Source organism: Stenella coeruleoalba (assembly GCF_951394435.1).
Source record: "Stenella coeruleoalba genome assembly, chromosome: 17".
Lineage (NCBI taxonomy): Eukaryota > Metazoa > Chordata > Mammalia > Artiodactyla > Delphinidae > Stenella > Stenella coeruleoalba.
This window is the reverse complement of record NC_137163.1, coordinates 42,537,331-42,559,868: the sequence shown is the minus strand read 5'-3', so window position 1 is coordinate 42,559,868 and position 22,538 is coordinate 42,537,331.

Genomic DNA, 22,538 nt, shown 5'->3' with positions numbered 1-22,538 from the left:
ACTCATTTTAAAGTCAGAATTTTACTAACTTATTAAGATACATGTTGTCCTTGAACTTAAAACTCCTCTCCATTAGTGAAACTCTTGGGAGATATAAAAGCTGGTTGATTCATTTGGCATGTTAAACTTACATTCTGATCTTTCCTTACAGAAGTCAAAACTGTACTTCTATTTAGTGATGTAGAAAAGACAGAAAACATCCCTAGGCCACTGTATTTGCTCCCTCCAGCTTAATAAATTAATTGTGCTTTTGTATTCATACCAGGGAAAATCTAGATACAGTAAATAGAGGATATCCTTAAAGGCATGAGGAAAAACTTCAGTCTCCCTTAAGTAAGGCAAATCATTCAAGAGAAAAAAAAAATGTTGGGGGCAGAGAAGCAGGGAATTAAACGCACATACTAATATAAATCTCATAGAAAAATATTAGAATTTCTCAGCTTTTCTATAACTGCTATTAGAATTCATTCCTGGGCTGCGATTTTTTATTTCAACTTTCACATTAACAGTCCAAATAAACCCCTGATTAAAGAAAAAGGATTACAGTGAAAGGCTTGAAATAAGCTTAATTGTAGAGGTGTGATTAGTGCCAAATTGATAGACTCCCAGGTAATGATTTTTTAAATTTTATAGGAAATCTTTAACAAGATGATTGCCTGACTATAAAATGTCTCTGTACAAGAAAATAGTCTTTGAAAGCAACATTGGGCCCTGTTGCACTAATATATCCATGAATGGCAACATTTCTTTTACAGTTTTGATGAATGCTAAAGTAGAAACTTTATTATAATGATTTTGGACCCAGAACTGTGAAAATAGTGGGCAGAATATGAACACTTTACCAGATCAATCAATTTTCATTTAAAATTCTACTTATTGTGTATGGTATCAAACTATGAAAATGTAACATTTCATACCAGTGATTTCTGTTTTACCAAAATTGCAGTACTTATTTGGGTTTTGAAGTAGCTAGAATCAGTGTTAAAGAAGGCATGGTATAACCAAAAAAAAAAAAAAAGAAGGAAAAGGTTTAAATACCTGTGTTCCAGTATCTTCTATCTATTCATTCAAACTGCAAACATTTACACATGGACTAAAGAGTGCAAAGACACTGAAATAGAAAGACCCCAGATATTTCCAGGTATTCTCCTTAAGAAATGCTCAGGCTCAACATGACCCTGTGCCCATTTGTAATGAAAGGCATATAAGTTTGTGGGAACAGAGAATTCACCGTATGTGGATGTGGATACAGGAAGGGACTTTGGGAAAGCTTCCGGGAAAAGGTGACATATTAACTAGGCCTTAGAATCTTCTTACAGTGGGATTGAGGCAGTTCAAGGGGAAAAAGAACATTAGGAAACAGGGCTCTTTTAAGGGCTCAAGCTATGAGATGTTGCCAGAGTACAAAATGTGACAAGCGATGAGACAAAACAACACTGATCAACTTCGACTCCGGCTAACTTGAGTAGGGAAACAAAATGCTGGGAGGGTAAAGGATGATTCATAGAGAGTCTATATCACTCATTAAGGAACTGAACTTAATTCTGGAGACAATGGAGAACTTTGTGGAAGGTGCTATGGTCATATTTAGGTTTGAAATAATTCACTTGAATGACTCTGTGAAGAGTAGATTTAAAGGAGACTATTAGAAGTCTCTTGCTGGTGAGCTCGGAGAAAAGTTTGAGAACAGCCAAGAAATACTTGGGAAGTAAAATCTGCAAAAATAGAGATGAGTCAAGGATACAAGGTCGAGGACTCACTAAATCTGACCCAAGAATGGTGGAAGCAAAGTTGGTGTTATGGGAAAGGTGACAAGTGTTCAGGTGTGTTGAGTTTTAGGTTCCTATGGGATATCCAGGTAGAGATGCCAGCAGAAAACCAGATGCTTCAGTCAAAAACTCAGGGGAGGTTTCTGGGCTGAAGAGAGTGATTAAGAGATCATCAGCAAGCAGCATATAAGAGAAGGGCATTAGGCTGTTGGAATTTTGATTGTTAATAATAGCACTTGGGGAGAGCTTGTGGCATGAAAGGAGCAGCAGGTTCTGCCTATATTGTGGGCTTCCTGATTCCTTGAAGATGAAAGAATATATATGAATATATATATATGAAAGAATATATAGAAAAAGAGTATAGAAGAGAAGTACGATATGATTATTCTTGAATTTGGACTCAAATCCTTAAATTATATACACTAAAAAAACTACAGGGCTTCCCTGGTGGTGCAGTGGTTGAGAGTCCGCCTGCCAATGCAGGCGACACGGGTTCGTGCCCCAGTCCAGGAAGATCCCACATGCTGCGGAGCGGCTGGGCCCGTGAGCCATGGCCACTGAGCCTGCGCGTCCGGAGCCTGTGCTCCGCAACGGGAGAGGCCACAACAGTGAGAGGCCCGCGTACCGCAAAAAACTAAAACAAACAAACAAAAAACTACAAAGTTGTAACCATATTAACATAAACACTCACGAAAATACTTTTGTGCTTGTGAGATAGATATTAGGAAGAACAAAACAATATTGCTAAGAAAATTATATAATTCCATTGAAAATCTATCCTGATGAAATTATTGGGAAAAAAGTTGATGATAAAAATAATACCTTATATTTGAATAATGATTTCAAGTTTTCAAAGGTGTCAGGTTTCACTTCCTCCTTGTGTTTTTGTATATGTGCCCTCAAGAACAAATCAAAATAATTAGAAAAACACTCTTTAAGGTTAAAATTTCCAGGGCATTCCTCAGGTGGAATTGGTCCTTAATAATTTTAGAACACTATTGGATTTAAAGAACTGGAGAGGGGAAAAAAGCTCACAATATTTTGGAAACTAAGCCCAGTGATTTTTGGAACTAATTACTGGCCTTTATGTTATATCAAAGGAGAAGGTAGTGGTTTAAGATCATTTTCTTTGCTTATGCACCTCAGTATTCAGTTTTAACTTCATCTTCTCTTTTCTACAGTAAGTGACCCAAATGTCATCTTTTCCACTTTCCCTAGAAATAATTTTTAAGTTGGTGTTCAGTACTGAAATCAGGATTTCAGTAGGATTGTGCATCAGGTAAAGGGGAAAAATGAACCAGTTGAACTGCACTCATTTAGCGTGTAAAGACTTCTTGTCCATTTTTATAACAGAACAGAGGAAGGTGCAACACTCCCTTGGGCTTTGTTGAAGCCCATCAAAGGGATTTTATTAGTCTAGTATTTTTAAAAAGAGACGTCTTGTTGGTTTTAACATAGTTAGGGTTAGAGTTAGAGACTAGCAGAAGGGCATGTTGTTTGGAATCAACTGTAAGAGCCTATGGCAGGCTAGTTACCCATTTCTTTGAACCTCAACTGTGAAGTTCACATAATGACACGTATATCCTTGTACTTTTAAGAGATAAATTAAACGATGTATATAATGGGCTTAAAAAAGCAGCCGGTCATTTTTTTCTCAGTAAATTAATAGACATTCCTATAGCTAATAATAATAAACAACTTTCACTATAAGACCTCCTTCATAATTCAGTGGCATTTATTTTGACTGCCCAGCATGTAAATACCTTTATAACTTGCAAAGAGTCGTAAAATAGGTGAGAGACTGGGCCATACTTCCAACTATGGAAACATGTTAATACATTGTCTCTCTCTGACAGCTAGATGTTCCCACTCAGGACTTAGAGAAAATTGGAAATCACAATGTATAGCCATGTATGGCCAAACAGGATTTTATAAAATCTCTGGGTAGCTAGATACTGATTCAGATTGGCATTCTCTTTTAGTACTTTTAAAGTATTGTTTTACTGAGAATCTGAACATTGAGGTAAATATTTACTCAAAGCTATTTTTAATATTTTCTTACAAATTTGTTCATTTACTGATTAATTCCTTTTCATTTATTTTTGTATATTATATGTAGTATGTTAATATTCATAAGTTATAAATACATTTAATTTTTATTTATTATTTATTCTTCCTGTAAAGAAAGAATGAGTGACCTATGAGCTGGTGCTCATTTTGCTAAGCACTTCATAATATAGAGAAACAATACAGAAGGTGAGACGACAGAAAGAAAATTAGATGATATTAATACATATGAGAAAGTCAAATGTACACTTGATGTGGTTAATGTCTGAAAATGAATTGAAAATTGTATCATTCCAGTTGTATTGAATATAGTGGGAAAATTCTGCCATATTTCATTTTTTTAGTACTATTTGTGCCTCTAAAAGGTCATTAAATATTTTGTTTTCCTTCCTAACTTTATATTTCTGAATTCAGGAGATTAGGATTTACTACAATGCTTAGTTTTTATAACATTCACATAAAGGTCAATACTTTTCCCATTCTTATTTAAAAGTTTATTTTCTACTGTATTTCTTTATTCTCATTGCCAAAATGTTTTAAACTTATGTTCAGGAAACACTGTGAACCACTAGGAGATAATGTCTCCAACTCAATTATAATGTAGATCCACTTTTGTCGGTTTTAGGGTCTTGGTTTCCAAATCTCCCAAACACTGTACAAATGTTAGTCAGGAGTCCACTTCTAAGCACACATTAGTCACTCAGTAATTTAAGATTTATTGGTTCTTTTAGTTCATGCATTGGCCTGACCATAGTAAATTAATGTTTGGACTCTAAGCAGGAGATAAGACACATTTCTATTTTGGAAATCACTGGGCAAAATTACTAAAGGTGGCAGATTATTATTATATCATTCCACTCCCATAGAAACATGGAGAAAAAAGTTTGCCATAAAGGCAGTAGTCCAATCCCTCTCTCCCATAGAACTTCCATCTAGAAATGAGATTGTAATGTGTAGTAGGCAAAATAATGCCCATGCTCCATCCCCCAAGATGTCTATGCCCTAATCCCTGGAAGCTGTGAATATGTCATGTTACATGGCAAAGGGAGATTAAGATTACAGATGGAATTCAAGTTGCTAATAAGATAACCTTATAATAGAGAGATTATCTTGGATTATCTGGGTGGGCTCAATTAATCACAAGAATCCTTATAAACAAAAGAGGGAGGGGGAAGAAAAAAAGAGATATAACATAAGGTCAAAGAGATGCAGCATTGCTGGCTTTGAAGATGGAGGAATAAGGCCATGAGCCCAAGAATGTGAGCAGCCTTTAGAAACTAGAAAAAACATGGAAAAGGCGTGTCCCCTGGAGCCTCCAAAGGGAATGGAGACATGCTGACACCTTGATTTTAGCACATCGAGACCCATGCTTAACTTCTTACCTGCCTAACTGTAAAATAATAAATATGTATTGCTTTAAGCCACTAGGATTGTGGTAATTTGGTATGGCAGTAATAGAAAATTAATAAATTGCACTTATTATCATAAAATTTTCTAAATTAAAGCTATTGAGTGAAATACCTGCAAGTTGAAAAATGAGGAATCTGCTCTAGCCTAGAAATTCAAGTTTCTTCCCATTAAAATGTATGCTGTTACAACTAAACTGGCCCCAAATCATAAGGTGTTTGATTTGACAGAGGGTGGTCAAGGATCCCCTCTTTCTTTTATTTCCCTCTCCAACAATTTCTCTTTTTCATTCTCCTTATCCATTTGACTTTAGCAGACTTCTATACCTAGAAAAGGTATTTATTTGGGGAAAAGTATATCATTTATGTCGATTCTTTATTATCAACTTTAAATTTTCAGTAAACATACATATTTATTGGTTACCTAGTCTTGGACCTATCTATTAGGATAGAATGAATCTCTCAACAAGATTGAGGAGACCAGGCTTCCCTGGTGGTGCAGTAGTTGAGAGTCTGCCTGCCGATGCAGGGGTCACGGGTTCGTGCCTCGGTCCGGGAAGATCCCACATGCCGCGGAGTGGCTGGGCCGGTGAGCCATGGCCGTTGAGCCTGCGCGTCCAGAGCCTATGCTCCGCATTGGGACAGGCCACAACAGTGAGAGGCCTGCGTACCACAAAAAAAAAAAAAAAAAAAAAAAAAAAAAATTGAGGAGACCAATACTTACAAGGCCAGGTGATGAAGTAACTAAATAGAAATCCTTATTATCACTAAAGGCCAAAGTTATCCTGGGAAGAGATTTCTCTTTCAGTAACACATTCTTGACACAGCTATTCCTTATTCCCATCATCCCACAATATTTGTTGGCCATATTACCAAAGAAAACACCTAAATTGAAATCATCACAAGATACAGGAGATAGATAGTAGGCTTTATGAATAACCTTTCAAAATATAGTTTGGGGTGTGACTTAGGTGGCCTGGAAAGGCTGTAATGGAGTCATCGCATCTTCCTAGAAAGTCTTTAACAAAAGTAATTTGTTTTCCATTTGAATGATTATATACTAAAAATTATAAGTCTTAAATGGTCTCACCAAACAAAAGAAATGGCAATTTTGTGACAGGATACAGTGTCAGCTAATGCTATGGTGATAATCAGTTTGTAATACATAAGTGTATGAAATCAACATTGTACACCTTAAATTTACACAATATTATAGGTCAATTATACCTCAATAAAGCTGGACAAATTTTAAATTAAAAAAATTATAATAGAAGTTTCTTCTATATTGTTATTGTTTTGTTTTGTTTTTTTCTTACCAAGTCTACTAAGTAGAGCATTCAGCTGGTAAGAATTAATTTTGCCTGAATTAAATATGGAGGGGTAACTAGAGCCCATTTCAGGTTCAACGAACATCTTGAACTATTTTTCAAACATTTGGGATTTGGCAAAAAAATATTCCACTCAGTAATTTTCTGCTTAATTTTTAAACCCTTGTGTTTTTAAGGGGAATTTAATCCGCATGTTTCTGATTCATTTACCATTAACTGATCAGGCTGTTTTTTTGTTGTCATTTTTTGGTGGGGGGAGGTATTTAGGGACACTTTCAGAGACTGACAAATTTCTTGAAAAAAGTAGGAAAGCTCTATTCTGCCAGAGAGGCAAGCAAGTGTCAAATCAAGAGAATTGAAAGAGGTTCTGGATTCATGTAAGCAATGCAGCCTGACTCAAAATGAGAGAAACTATTTTCCCCAGTTTTACTGCTAAGGATGAAAGACGTTATGAGTTCAGAATCACAGACATGAGTAGGTGCTTGCAGAACTTGGATTTACTCACCAGTCTGTGCCCTGGTCTCTGGTTCTGAGAAGAAAGGCAGCTCCTCACATCAGGGGCAGAAAGAAGAGCTAAAAAGAGATGTTTCTAGCAGCCAAGAAAAGGATTATTTATGATTAGATACACAATGAAGAGAGAAAAAAAAATGAGTGGGTAAAAGAGAAAAACAGGGAGGAGAAAAATGGATATTCCTGAAAATGTTAAATTGTATATGATTTCCTTTTTGCTCTTAGAGCAGGGGTCCCCAACCCCTGGACTGCGGACTGGTACTGGTCTGTGGCCTGTTAGGAACCGAGACGCACAGCAGAAGGTGAGTGGTGGGCGAGCAAGGGGTGCTTCATGTACCATTCCCCATGGCTCCCCATGGATCCCCAACACTGGAGTTATCGCCTGAACCATTCCCCCCGACCTCTTGCATGGAAAAATTGTCTTCCATGAAACTGGTCCCTGGTGCCAAAAAAATTGGGGACAGCTGTCCTAGAGGACTGTTAGCTTTAGACCTCATGGCTGCACAGACCCCCAAATACCTAATCACTCACTAAGATTGCCCTCTGATCCTTGATAAATTTGGAAAAGAGAAACTTAACCTATACTATAACCACTTGTAATAAACTAATTTTTTAATGAAACAATCAACATTACTTGTTCTATTTTCATCCTTTCCTCAAAATACTGATTTATAGAAACTTTTAAAACACCCCTTTTTTCATCTTTTTTAATTTGACTTTGATTCTCTCTAAAGTTTTTGCATTACTTAGCTTATTTTGGAAGCAAGAAGTGCTAATTTAAAAGAAAAGGTATTGCATTATTTAATATTTTATATAGGTTTTGTTTTATGTACAAAGCTTTATACAGGTGGTGTGTGTGTGTGTGTGTGTGTGTGTGTGTGTGTGTATGGGCACACACACATCAGATTTTTAGCATCAAAATCATTTACCTATTTTCAGAACTTTGTTCTATCATTCATTAGTATTGCAGCTGTACTGAGTTGAGTAGAAAAATACCATGCCTGAGTCATAACAAGTTTTATAGAATTGTATAACTAAATTCTGTTATCCGTTCAACAAATATTTATTGAACACTTTCTATGTACACAATATTGTGGTAAAGAATTAACATACTGGAGCACAAAGTAGGTTCCTGAACTGAGGTGTTTAACAATTAGAATATAATTTTAGAAAATGAGGACTAAGATGATAGTAAGCTTCCAGTTCACAATATTTAGCTACAATAAAATACATGTTGTGTGTGTGTGTGTGTGTGCGTGTGTGTGTAAGGAAACTGCCTTGGAAGCAGTACTGAATTGTATATATAGAAATTAAGATTTTTAAAAATTCTCAACCTCTACAGCTCTAGATCCCAGTATCTTAGTAAACATCTCTTAGTTTATATGAAACTCTTTTAAATCATACCTTCCAGTGAGATGCTAACCATGGCAGTCAATCTATGAGCAGTCCTGCCATTTCATGAGAATGACAAGTCAACCGTGAAAATGACAGAGGAGAAAATCATGAAGAACTGTTTTACTGCCTAAAAGCGGTCTATCATTTTCAATGTTTTTAGGTTTTTGTCCCAATTAAAATTTTTGAAATGAAATACTTGATACACAGAAAAGATTCAGATTTCACAAATTATTAATGCATAGAAGAATGGCCTTATTTTTCTGCATGTCAGGGTAGCATGCTTGAATTTAACACATGTCCAGTGGCCAGCAGACAAGACCATTGCTATAAAGGATCTGTGTTCACCCCCCCTTAAAAATGGGACTGCAGTTCCTTCTAGAAAAAAAAAACATTTGATTTAAAAGTTAACAAGGGGCTTCCCTGGTGGTGCAGTGGTTGAGAGTCCGCCTGCCGATGCAGGGGACACGGGTTCGTGCCCCGGTCCGGGAAGATCCCACCTGCCGCGGAGCGGCTGGGCCCGTGAGCCATGGCCGCTGAGCCTGCGCGTCCAGAGCCTGTGCTCTGCAACGGGAGAGGCCACAACAGCGAGAGGCCCGCGTACCGCAAAAAAAAAAAAAAAAAAAAAAAAAAAAAAAATTTAACAAGGGACAGTGATCAGAAGGGAAGTAAGTAGGCATGCTACTTCTTTATTTAAAATTTGTGTGGATCTTCAAAATGGATCAACACTGCTAAGGTCTCCTAATGTGGTAAGAGAGATAGAGTAGTAGAACAAATACCTTTGTAAATGGAACAAAATTACATGTCCTATTTCCAAGAATTTGAAGAGGTTAAATGAGTTTACAACTATTTCCTGCCACAAAATCATATATTTTATTTATTCTTAAGCCTTCTCATATAATCCATTGGGATGTCGAAATTCTGGATGAGCTGAGGTATTTTGAAATTTTTAGGTGTTTTAATTTTAAAATTACAAATGTAATTCAAGTTTAAAAACATCAACAATACAGATGTGTTAACCTCCTAATCTCTTACATGACATAACCAATGTGAACAATTTGGTATCTGTTCTTCTATACTTTATCCAATGCATAAAAAATCATAGACACACTGATAAAAATACAGACAAAGGTCACACTTTTTTAAGGAGAAATAGGATTAAATTATAGCTGGTACTATTCAACTCCTTTTTTAAAAAAATTAACATCATATCTTAAATAGCTTTCTAGACCTTGCAAATATCTATGTAATATTCCATGGTGTGAATATGTATTTTATTCAACCATTTTCCACTGGTGGGTACAAAGGTCATTTCCAGTGGTTTGCTGTGACAAATTCTGCTTTGATAAATATCCTTATATTATTATGTTTTTATTCCAGTAGACAATATCTAGAAGTGGAAGTTCCTAAAATTGTATTTTCTTTTGAGTTTTTCTAATGAGGACCACTGTGATGCAGTGCTTCACCATCTTATATTTTTTTCCCTTGACCACTTTCTTCACACATTAATTAAACTAATTCTCTTATATACACAAAGGGAGAACTGTTCTCTTATAAACAGAATTTCTGTTACTTTTCTACCTTCAGAAAATTTCTTAAAATTTTAGCAGGTGCTAAATAATTGTTAGTTAAATAAATTTGCAAACATTCCTTCTTCCTCAGATGAAGGTGCCTTAAGTGGATATGTCTTCAACATTCCAGTCCTTTCCCCTAAAACAGTGTTTGAAAAAGTACTGGCAGGGGTGGAACTGTGGAGAGGAGGGGTTGGGAAGGACCAAGGAAGCTGATAGTAAGTCAGTAATCAGAACACAAAGAACAGCCCAGAGGAGAAATGGAGAGCGAATCAGACATCTGGACAAAAGCCATGCCTGTGGATTTGGAAACTATAGAAAAGGACTTAACCAGGAAAACCACCATAGTTTGATGGACTGAGAGGTGTCTGAAACTCTTAGAACTGACTTCATGTAACTGCACTGCTAGAAAATCTTTTTCTTTTTTGCTTGTTTGTTTATTTTATTGAGATATAATTGACATGTAGCATTATGTAAGTTTAAGGTGTACAATGTGTTGATTTGATACATTTCGAAATGCAATGTAATCATCATCATAGTGTCAGCTAACATCTCTATCATGTCACATAATTATTTCTTTTTCTGTGGTGAGAACATTTAAGATCTAGTCTCTTAGCAATTGTACCTTATTGCAGCTTTAGTGAAGCAGGACTGAATCAGGAACAAGATCTTTGCCTGAGCTTGTAAGTTAATATTGTCAGTCCCTTAAACAGGATGGCGAAGGAAAGGGAGGAGAAAGCAAAGACTGCTCTGGCCAAACTGCACATTCTCAGCCAGGCTCCAGGCAGTTCCCTGAAGAGGAGGAGTGGAGCTTTTAGGAGAAATTTTTGTTTTGTTGCAAGGGGATCACTATATTTGCTCCCACCATTGGGGTGAAACCAGGACAAATGGCAATCCTGTTTTCCTGTTTACAAAATATCTCACTTCCTTAGATTGTCTTTGAGTTTTATGGCTATCTATAGAAGTGGAAATTGAGCCAAAGCCAAACAGGGCTGGCTGTATTTCCCATGGGCCCCTGCACCATTGAGCAGGCTCTGAGAGTAGGCAGAGGCCCATCATCCACAGTAAAGCATTTGGCGACACAATTGTAAAGCCTGTCAAAACACCTAGAGGCCTTGGGGCAGGAAGAAGCTATCATGTGGCCTTTCACAAGGGTTCACAATGTCCCTAGAGTGCTGCTCCAGTTCTTATTTTAATTATTTCTAATTCTTAGGGGTTCTTCACTATTAGCAGTGATGCTATTGTGAAGGAGTTACGTATTTTTTCTATGTATCACATATATGACTCCTTTATCAACCCATTGATATATATTTACTGATGCCTGTCATATACCAAGCACCATGTTGGATGTCATGGAGGATTCAAAAGGTAGCAAAATAATATGTATTTTTCAACATTTGTATCTTTCTTTTCTCTCTTCTCTCTCTTCTTCTCTTCCTTTTTCTTTTTAGTTAATACAGGAAAATCTCAAAGAATTAAAAGCCTATACAATTGTTCATGTCTTTTCCTGATGAGCTGAAAACAGTCAATGATTCTTCATTTCTTTCTATTATTTATTCTTTAATTTAACTTTTCTTGTAATTTTCTAATCATGTATATTGCTATGTGATATTCTAGAGTGCTTGAATTTACTACTGAATCTATATTTATTCTTCAGCCATAGAGTGAGCCCACTTTACGTGTATGTGCTGGACAATGTGTACTCAAGTTAAATTTTCAAGGAAGTAAATAGTTTGATTAAAAATTATGTGTGTGTTTTGTGTAGAAATAAAAGACAATCTAGAGCATTTTTAAGAAATCATTGAAAAATAGTTCCATAGGAGTACAAATGGTGATAAAGAGAGCTCTTGGGACTATTTTTAGAGAAAGTTTCCTACTTTGAAGAGAGAGATGAGCTCATATGTATGCTCTCTCTCAACATTGTCCTCTTTATCTACCAACTTATTTACATGTACAGAATTAATCTCTCCTCTTTTTGTTAGTCTTACAGAGTAAAAGGGTCCTGTCCCTTCCAATTGCTGCATTGAATCAATTCTCTTTTACCTATTTTTATGATTTCCTCCATCAATTATCTTCTCTGTCCTGGGCCTTCAGCCTCATTTTTCTATTAGAGTAATATAATAGCTTAGAAACATAAATAAATAAATATCCTGCATCTTAAGTAAATATCCTACCTTGACCACACACCATTCTTATATCAGCCCTTCTCTCCTCTTCCTTGTAATTCTTATTTCTTGGGATTGAGTTATTGTTACATAGCCTTATGCATTTCTTCATGGACTTAAGTCTGGCTTTTACTGCCAACACCCCACTGAAACACTCTTGAAGAACAATCCTAATTGTAATGTTCAGTGGACATTATTGGACAGATGTCTCTGTTTTGTCTGACATGGTCCATTACTCCCTTTGTCTTGAAATTTTCTACTATAGGTTTCCATTACACCACTCTGCCCCTCTGTCTTTAATCAGTTTATGCATCTCTGAGCACTCTTTCTTAGCTGTTTCCATGAATTTTGCTGTCATTCTTTACTTCTTAAACATTGATATTCCTCAAAGTTCTGCCATCAAATCACATTTCTTCCACTTCCAGCAATTTCTTGAGCAAATCCACTTTCAGACTGTTGATTGCTAGCAAAAGTGGTAGCACACTCTGGTAGTCCTGATGGTATTATGTTAGCAATACTCTAATCTCTCTCTCCAGCTCTGAAAGGGTCCCAGAACCTGCTGGTCACCTCCACCTGGTTGTCCTATAGGAACTTATCATTTCATGCACTGCCCTAAATTCTTTGGAACAAGTCAGGATATCAACAAATATCTTAAAGAGATGTGCCCATTGTCTAATTCATTATTTCCCCCCCCCCTCAAACTTTCTCCTTCTTCCTATAATTAATTCTTGACTGAGTCAGGAACACACCATTCACCCAATCACAGCAAATAGAAATTGGGACTTGAGGGCTCATCCTTGAATCTTTCTTTTCCTTAGTCTCTTATATCCGAATAATCACCAAAAGCTGTGCATTTCACCTCTTAAATAACCTTGAATCAGTTTCTTCATCCCTATAACTACTTATATACTTATTTAGCAAGTCCTAGATTATTGCAATGGTTTCCCAGCATCTAGGGCTATGTGCTCAAACCCAGCCTCACACAGCGGACAGAAGAATGCATTCAAATTCAATTCTGACCACATCACTTCCCTAAAAAAAACTTGCCAATGGTTTCATATTGTTTGCTTTATTTCTTTGTTGTAATTTTACATGACCACCTACCTCAAGCTTTGCTCTCCCACAATACTGAGTTTTTTGTAATTTCAATCATATACTATACTGTCTATCCTGCCGGTGTCTTTGCTCAGGTTGACCCCTCCATTTAGAATGTCCCTATTCCCTTCACATGGTTAACTCTTCCTAATCCCTTAAGACTCTTCTAGAGTATAACCTCTTTCAAGAAGCCTTCCTTGAGCTCTACTCATACTTCTTGTTGGATTGGGTAACTTTCTCTCTACTTCCACAGTAGTTTTCATGTGTCTTCACTAGATTTGTCATTTTATGTTGTAATTATCTGGTTATGTCTCTCAATGAGTGAAAGCACTATACTTTGTGTATTTATTTATTTATTTATTTATTTATTTTTGTGGTTCGCGGGCCTCTCACCACCGCGGCCTCTCGCGCTGCGGAGCACAGGCTCCAGACGCGCAGACCCAGTGACCATGGCTCACGGGCCCAGCCGCTCTGTGGCATGTGGGATCCTCCCGGACCAGGGCATGAACCTGCGTCCCCTGCATCGGCAGGCGGACTCTCAACCACTGCACCACCAGGGAAGCCCTGTGTATTTATTTTTTATCTCCACCACTTAATTCACTATTTTTCACACAACAGGCAAAAGACAACTAATTTTGTTAGGTTGGGGCTTAACTTGAGTCTTAAATTATGAGCTGTATTTGAATAATGTAAGAAAGGAAGATTCCAATGGAAATAAGACTTTGAATAAAGATTTAGACACAAAAAGGTCCCTGTATTTCCTGGAGTGGGAAGCTCCTGTGTGTGTGTGTGTGTGTGTGTGTGTGTATGTGTGTGTGTGTGTGTGATAGCAGAGTCAGGGCTGGGAAGGCATCTGTTAATAGGCTGGCTGGCTGGATTGCATAAAATATGAAAGTACTGGAATGAATACATTTTGGATATTGTAAACAACACAGAGATTGTTTTATAAATGATGGAACAATTGATGAGAATGATGTGTTAGGAAGATACTTTCAGCAGTAGTGTGCTAATTAGGGCTAGAAGCAGGGTGGACAATTATAAAAATATAATACTTCAAGAATGACGTGATAGGATTGATTCAAGATGGCAGAGTAGAAGGATGTGCACTCACTCCCTCTTGCAAGAGCACCAGAATCACAAGTAACTGCTGAACAATCATCGACAGGAAGACACTAGCATTCACCAAAAAAATACCCCACATCCAAAGACAAAAGAGAAGCCACAATGATACAGTAAGAGGCGCACAATCACAATAAAAATCAAAGCCCATAACTGCTGGGTGGGTGACTCACAGACAGGAGAACACTTATACCACAGAAGTCCACCCACTGGAGTGAAAGTTCTGAGCCCCAAGTCAGGCTTCCCAACCTGGGGGTCCGGCAACAGGAGGAGGAATTCCTAGAGAATCAGACATTGAAGGCTAGTGGGATTTGATTGCAGGACTATGACAGGACTAGGGGAAACAGAGACTCCACTCTTGGAGGGCACACAGAAAGTACTGTGCACATTGGAACCCAGGAGAAGGAGCAGTGACCCCATGGGAGACTGAACCAGACCTACCTGCTAGTGTTGGAGGGTCTCCTGCAGAGGCGGGTGGTGGTTTTGGCTCACCGTGAGGACAAGGACACAGGTAGCAGAAGTTCTGGGAAGTATGTGTTGGCATGAACCCTCCCAGAGTCCATCATTAGCCCCACCAAAGAGCCAGGTAGGCTCCAGTGTTGGCTTGCATCAGGCCAAACAACCAACAGGGAGGGAACCCAGCCCCACCCATCAGCAGACAAGAGGATTAAAGTTTTACTGTGCTCTGCCTACCACAGCAACACCCAGCTCTACCCACCAGCAATCCCTCCCATCAGGAAACTCGCACAAGCCTCTTAGATAATCTAATCCACCAGAGGGCAGAAAGCAGAAGCAAGAAGAACACCAATCCTGCAGCCTGTGGAACAAAAACCACATTCACAGAAAGATAGGCAAGAGGAAAGGGCAGAGAGCTATGTATCAGATGAAGGAACAAGATAAAACCCCAGAAAAACAACTAAATGAAGTGGAGATAGGCAACCTTCCAGAAAAAGAATTCAGAATAATGACAGTGAAGATGACCCAGGACCTTGGAAAAAGAATGCAGGCAAACTTTGAGAAGATGCAAGAAATATTTAACAAAGATGTAGAAGAATTAAAGAACAAACAAACAGAGATGAACAATACAATAACTGAAATGAAAACTATGCTAGAAGGAATCAAGGCAGAATAACTGAAGCAGAAGAATGGATAAGTGACCTGGAAGACAGAATGGTGGAATTCACTGCCATGGAACAGAATAAAGAAAAAAGAATGAAAAGAAGTGAAGACAGCCTAAGAGACCTCTGGGACAACATTAAACGCAACAACATTCGCATTATAGCAGTCCCAGAAGGAGAAGAAAGAAAGGACTCAAGAAAATATTTGAAGAGGTTATAGTGGAAAACTTCCTTAACATGGGAAAGGAAATAGCCACCCAAGCCCAAGAAGTGCAAGGAGTCCCAGGCTGAATAAACCCAAGGAGAAAGACGCCGAGACACATAGTAATCAAATTGAAAAAATTAAAGACAAAGAAAAAATATTGAAAGCAACAGGGAGAAATGACAAATAACATACAAGGGAACTCCCATAAGGTTAACAGCTGATTTCTCAGCAGAAACTCTAGAGCCAGAAGGGAGTGGCATGATACACTTAAAGTGATGAAAAGGAAGAACCTACAACCAAGATTACTCTACCTGGCAAGGATCTCATTCAGATTTGACGGAAAAATCAAAAGTATAACAGACAAGCAAAAACTAAGAGAATTCAGCACCACCAAGCCAACACTACAAAAAATGCTAAAGGAACTTCTCTAAGTGGGAAAAAAAAGAGAAGAAAAAGACCTACAAAAACAAACCCTTAACAATTAAGAAAATGGTAATAGGAATGTACATTGATATTTACCTTAAACATGAATGCATTAAATGCTCCAAACAAAAGACACAGTTTCACTAAATGGATACAAAAACAAGACGCATACATATGCTATCTCCAAGAGACCCACTTCAGACCTAGAGACGCATACAGATGGAAAGTGAGGAGATGGAAAAAGATATTCCATGCAAATGGAAATCAAAAAAAAAGCTGGAGTAGCAATATTCATATCAGAAAAAATAGACTTTTAAATAAAGAATGTTACAAGAGACAAGGAAGGACACTACATAATGATCAAGGGATCAATCCAAAAAGAAGATATAGCAATTATAAATATACACTCACCCAATCGGATGAGGGAACTGCTAACAGCTATAAAAGAGGGAATTAACAGTAACACAGTAATAGTGGGGGACTTTACCACCTCACTTACACCAATGGACAGATCACCCAAACAGAAAATTAATAAGGAAACACAAGCTTTAAATGACACAATAGACCAGCTAGATTTAATTGATATTGATAGGACATTCCATCCAAAAACGGCAGATTACACTTTCTTCTCAAGTGCACATGGATAGATCACATCTTGGGTCACAAATCAAACCTCAATAAATTTAAGAAAATTGAAATCATATCAAGAATCTTTTCTGATCACAGTACTATGAAACTAGAAATCAATTACAGGGAAAAAAACATAAAAAACATAAACACATGGAGGCTAAACAATGTGTTACTAAATAACCAAGCAATCACTGAAAAAATCAAAGAGGAAATCAAAAAATACCTAGAGACAAATGACAATGGAAACATGATGACCCGAAACCCATGGGATGCAGCAAAAGCAGTTCTAAGAGCGAAGTTGATAGCTGTACAAGCCTACCTCAAAACAAGAAAAATCTCAAATAAACAATCTAACCTTACACCTAAAGGAACTACAGAAAGAAGAACAAACAAAACCCAAAGTTAGCAGAAGGAAAGAAATCATAAAGATAGAACAGAAATAAATGAAATGGAAACAAAGAAAACAATAGCAAAGATCAATAAAACTAAAAGCTGGTTCTTTGAGAAGATAAACAAAATTGATACGCCATTAGCCAGACTCATCAAGTAAAAGAGGAGGAGGACTCAAATCAATAAAATCAGAAATGAAAAAGAAGTTACAGCAGACACTGTAGAAATACAAACCATCTTAAGAGACTACTACAAGCAACTCTATGTCAATAAAATGGACAGCCTGGAAGAAATGGACAAATTTGTAGAAAGGTATAACCTTCCAAGACTGAACCATGAAGAAATAGAAAATATGAACAGACCAATCACAAGTAATGAAATTGAAACTGTGATTAAAAATCTTCCAACAAACAAAAGTCCAGGACCAGATGGCTTCAAAGGTGAATTGTATCAAACATTTAGAGAAAAGCTAACACCCATCCTTCTCAAACTCTTCCAAAACATTGCACAGGAAGGAACACTCCCAAACTCATTCTATGATGCCACCAACACCCTCATACCAAAAACAGACAAAGATATTACAGAAAAAGGAAAATTACAGACCAATATCACTGATGAATATAGATGCAAAACTCTTCAACAAAATACTAGCAAACAGAATCCAGCAACACATTAAAAGGATCATACACCATGATCAAGTGGGATTTATCCCAGGGATGCAAGGATTCTTCAGTATTTGCAAATCAATCAATGTGATACACCATATTAACAAATTGAAAAATTAATCCATATGATCATCTCAATAGATGTAGAAAAAGCTTTTGAAAAAATTCAACACCCCTGTATGATAAAAACTCTCCAGAAAGTGGGCATAGAGGGAACATACCTCAACATAATAAAGGCCTTATACGACAAATCCACAGCAAACATCATTCTCAATGGTGAAAAACTGAAAGCATTTCCTCTAAGATAGGAACAAGACAAGGATGTCCACTATTGCCACTATTAGGCAACATAGTTTTGGATATCCTAGCCACAGCAATCAGAGAAGAAAAAAAAAAAAAACAATTTGTAAAAGAAGAAGTAAAACTGTCACTGTCTGCAGATGACGTGATAGTATACATAGAGAATCCTGAAGATCCCACCAGAAAACTACTAGAGCTAACCAATGAATTTGGTAAAATTGAAGGATAAAAAATTAAGGCACAGAAATCTCTTGCATTCCTATACACAGAAGATGAAAAATCTGAAAGAGAAATTAAGGAAACACTCCCATATACCATTGCAACAAAAAGAATAAAACACCTAGCAATAAACCTACCTAGGGAGAAAAAAGACATGTATGCAGAAAACTATAAGACACTGATGAAAGAAATTAAAGATGATACCAACAGATGGAGAGATATACCATGTTTTTGGATTGGAAGAATCAATATTGTGAAAATGACTGTACTACCAGAAACAATCTACAGATTCAGTATAATCCCTATCAAATTGCCAATGGCATTTTTTACAGAACTAGAACAAAAAAAAAAATTTAAATGTGTATGGAGACAAAAAAGACCCCAAATAGCCAAAGCAATCTTGAGGGAAAAAAAAACAGAGCTATAGGGATCAGACTCCCTGACTTCAGACTATACCACAAAGCTATAATAATCAAGACAATATGGTAGTGGCACAAAAACAGAAATATAGAACAATGGAACAGGATAAAAATCCCAGAGATAAACTCACACACCTATGGTCAACTAATCTATGACAAAGGAGGCAAGGATATACCATGGAGAAATGACAGTCTCTTCAATAAGTGGTTCTGGGAAAACTGGACAACTACATGTAACAGAACGAAATTAGAACACACTGTAACACCATACACAAAAATAAACTCAAAATGGATTTAAGACCTAAATGTAAGAGTGGACACTATAAAATTCTTAGAGGAAAACATAGGAAGAACACTCTTTGACATAAATCACAGAAAATTCTGTTTTGATCCACCTCCTAGAGTAATGGAAATAAAAACAAAAATAAACAAATGGGACCTAATGATACTTAAAAAAAAGCTTTAGCACAGCAAAGGAAACCATAAACAAGATGAAAAGACAACCCTCAGAATGGGAGAAAATATTTACAAATGAATCAACGGACAAAGGATTAATCTCCAAAATATATAAACAGCTCATGCAGCTCAATATTAAAAAAACAAACAACCTAATCAAAAAATGAGCAGAAGACCTAAATAGACATTTCTCTAAAGAAGAGATACAGATGGCCAAGAAGTATATGTAAAGCTGCTCAACATCACTAACTATTAGAGAAATGCAAATCAAAACTACAATGAGGTATCACCTCACACCAGTTAGAATGGGCATCATCAGAAAATCTACAAACAACAAATGCTGTAGAGGGTGTGGAGAAAAGGGAACCCTCTTGCACTGTTGGTGGGAATGTAAATTGACACAGCCACTATGGCGGACACTTTGGAGGTTCCTTATAAAACTAGAAATAGAATTACCATAGGACTCAGCAATCCCACTACTGGGCATATACTCATAATTCAAAAAGACACATGCACGCCAATGTTCATTGCAGCACTATTTACAATAGCCAGGTCATGGGAGCAACCTAAATGCCCATTGACAGACGAATGGATAAAGAAGATGTGGTATATATATACAATGGAATATTACTCAGCCATAAAAAGGAATGAATTTGGGTCATTTGTAGAGACATGGATGGATCTAGAGACTGTCATACAGAGTGAAGTAAGTCAGAAAGAGAAAAACAAATATCGTATACAAACACATATATGTGGAACCTAGAAAAATGGTACAGATGAACTGGTTTGAAGAGCAGAAATAGAGACACAGATGTAGAGAACAAACGTGGGGACACCAATGGGGGAAATTGGCAGGGTGGGTAGTGGTGTGATGAATTGGGAGATTGGGATTGACATATATACACTAATATGTATAAAATGGATAACTAAGAAGAAACTGCTGTATAAAAAGTAAAGAAAATAAAATTCAAAAAAAATAATGAAATGATAATAATTTGGGGCTAGAATAATGGTAGTGGAAATAGTGGGGAAGGAATATATGCCAAATCATTCCAAAAAAATTACTATGATGGCTAAATGGCGGGTTCAAGAAGAGCACTGTGAGTTCAGGGATAATGTTCATTTTGTTCAACACTGTGTGCTCATTGCTTAGCACTGAGCTTGGCATACAGTGGGTGGTGAATAAGTGTTTTTTAAGTAGAAGAATTAATGGATAAATGATTTTTAACCCTTTCACATGCATATAACAGCATAGGATTTTTTGTTGTTTTGTTTTTGTTTTTTTGGACTCCCACCAACACAAATACAATGGTCTGAAGTAGTGGATTTAGAGTAATGATGGAGTTATGTGACTTTGTTGTAATTAAGATATCTTTCATTCTCTCCCAATTGCTTCAGGAGTCCCAGGGCTTAGCATGATTAATGCTACTGTTTTGAAATCAGCTTTAGAACTTTGATCTCAGGCTCTAAATATGCCCTTGTTGTAAATAAGCAACACATCTAATAATAACCATATCACCTGTTCATCTAAAGGGTTTCATGTGTGTTTAATTAATAATTTAGAACAAGTGTCACCATCGTTGCCTCAGTCTAGACAGGGGACAATTATATCATCTGCTTATATCTTCTGCTTGAGAGATATATAAAGCTTTCAGAAAAGGTTATTAAGGGTTCAGATAATTAAAGTTGTATTTTTTTGCACATTAATGACAATTTATATTTGAAAACAATTAGCATGAGTTACTTGTATGTTCAAAAAATCAATTTCACAGAAAAACCTTTATAATGGTGTGAAGATATGTATTCAGGGATATTAACTGCAACACTGTTAACAATAGTGAAAGTCTGGAAATTACTTAAATATCCATCATAAATTATGATACACATTCTAGGTAGAATCCTAAACGATTTTTTTTGATGGAGTATATTTATATGTATTGATGTAGAAAAATGTCCCAGATACATTGTTAAGTGGAAAAATTGCAGAATTATGGAGCAGAATATTTGGTAGGAAAGCAATTCATGTGAACAATAAATACAGATCATGTAACTATATGTGTATACACACACATACACTCACACATTATACCACTAGTGATATTAAAATTACCTGGAAAGATTCCTAAGAAAATGTTAACAGTGGTTAATTCAGGGATTATTTTAAGTATTTTATAGCATTTTTACAATGATCACATATTTATTGACTGAAAACAATAAAGTCACTCTTGTGTTTTACAAGTTATGCTGTGGCTTCTCCTTGCATTTGAACTTCTAGAAATTAATATTAAAAGCAAAATAAAAGAATCACTTTTTTGTCTAGGTTAAAAAGTAGTCGAGGAAGACATATAGATGGCCAATAGGTACATGAAAAGATGCTCAGCTTCACTAATTATTAGAAAAATGCAAACAGAAACTACAATGAAGTAACACCTCACACTGGTCAGAAAGGCCATCATTAAAAGGTCTACAAACAATAAATGCTGGAGAGGGTGTGGAGAAAAGGGAACCCTACTACATTGTTGGTGGGAATGTAAATTGGTACAGCCACTATAGAGAACAGTACAGAAGTTCCTTAAAAACCTAAAAGTAGAGTTGCTGTATGATCCTGCAATTCCACTCCTGGGCATATATTTGGAGAAAACTTTACTTTGAAAAGATACATGCACCTCAATGTTCACAGCAGCACTACTTACAACAGCCAAGACATAGAAGAAAACTAAATGTCCATCAACAGTTGAACGGATAAAGAAAATGTGGTACATATATACAATGGAATATTACTCAGCCATAAAAAGAAACTAAACTGAGTTATTTGTAGTGAGGTGGATGGACCTAGGGTCTGTCATACAGAATGAAGTAAGTCAGAAAGAGAAAAACAAATAACGTATGCTAACACATATATATGGAATCTAAGAAAAAAAAAAAAAAGGTCATGAAGAACCTAGGGGTAAGACAGAATAAAGACACAGACTTACTAGAGAATGGACTTGAGGATATGGATAGGGGGATGGGTAAGCTTTGACAAAGTGAGAGTGGCATGGACATATATACACTACCAAACATAAAATAGATAGCTAGTGGGAAGCAGCTGCATAGCACAGGGAGATCAGCTCGGTGGTCTGTGACCACCTAGAGTGGTGGGATAGGGAGGGTGGGAGGGAGGGAGACGCAAGAGGGAAGAGATATGGGAACATATGTATATGTATAACTGATTCAGTTTGTTATAAAGCAGAAACTAACACACCATTGTAAAGCAATTATACTCAAATAAAGATGTTAAAAAAGAAAAGA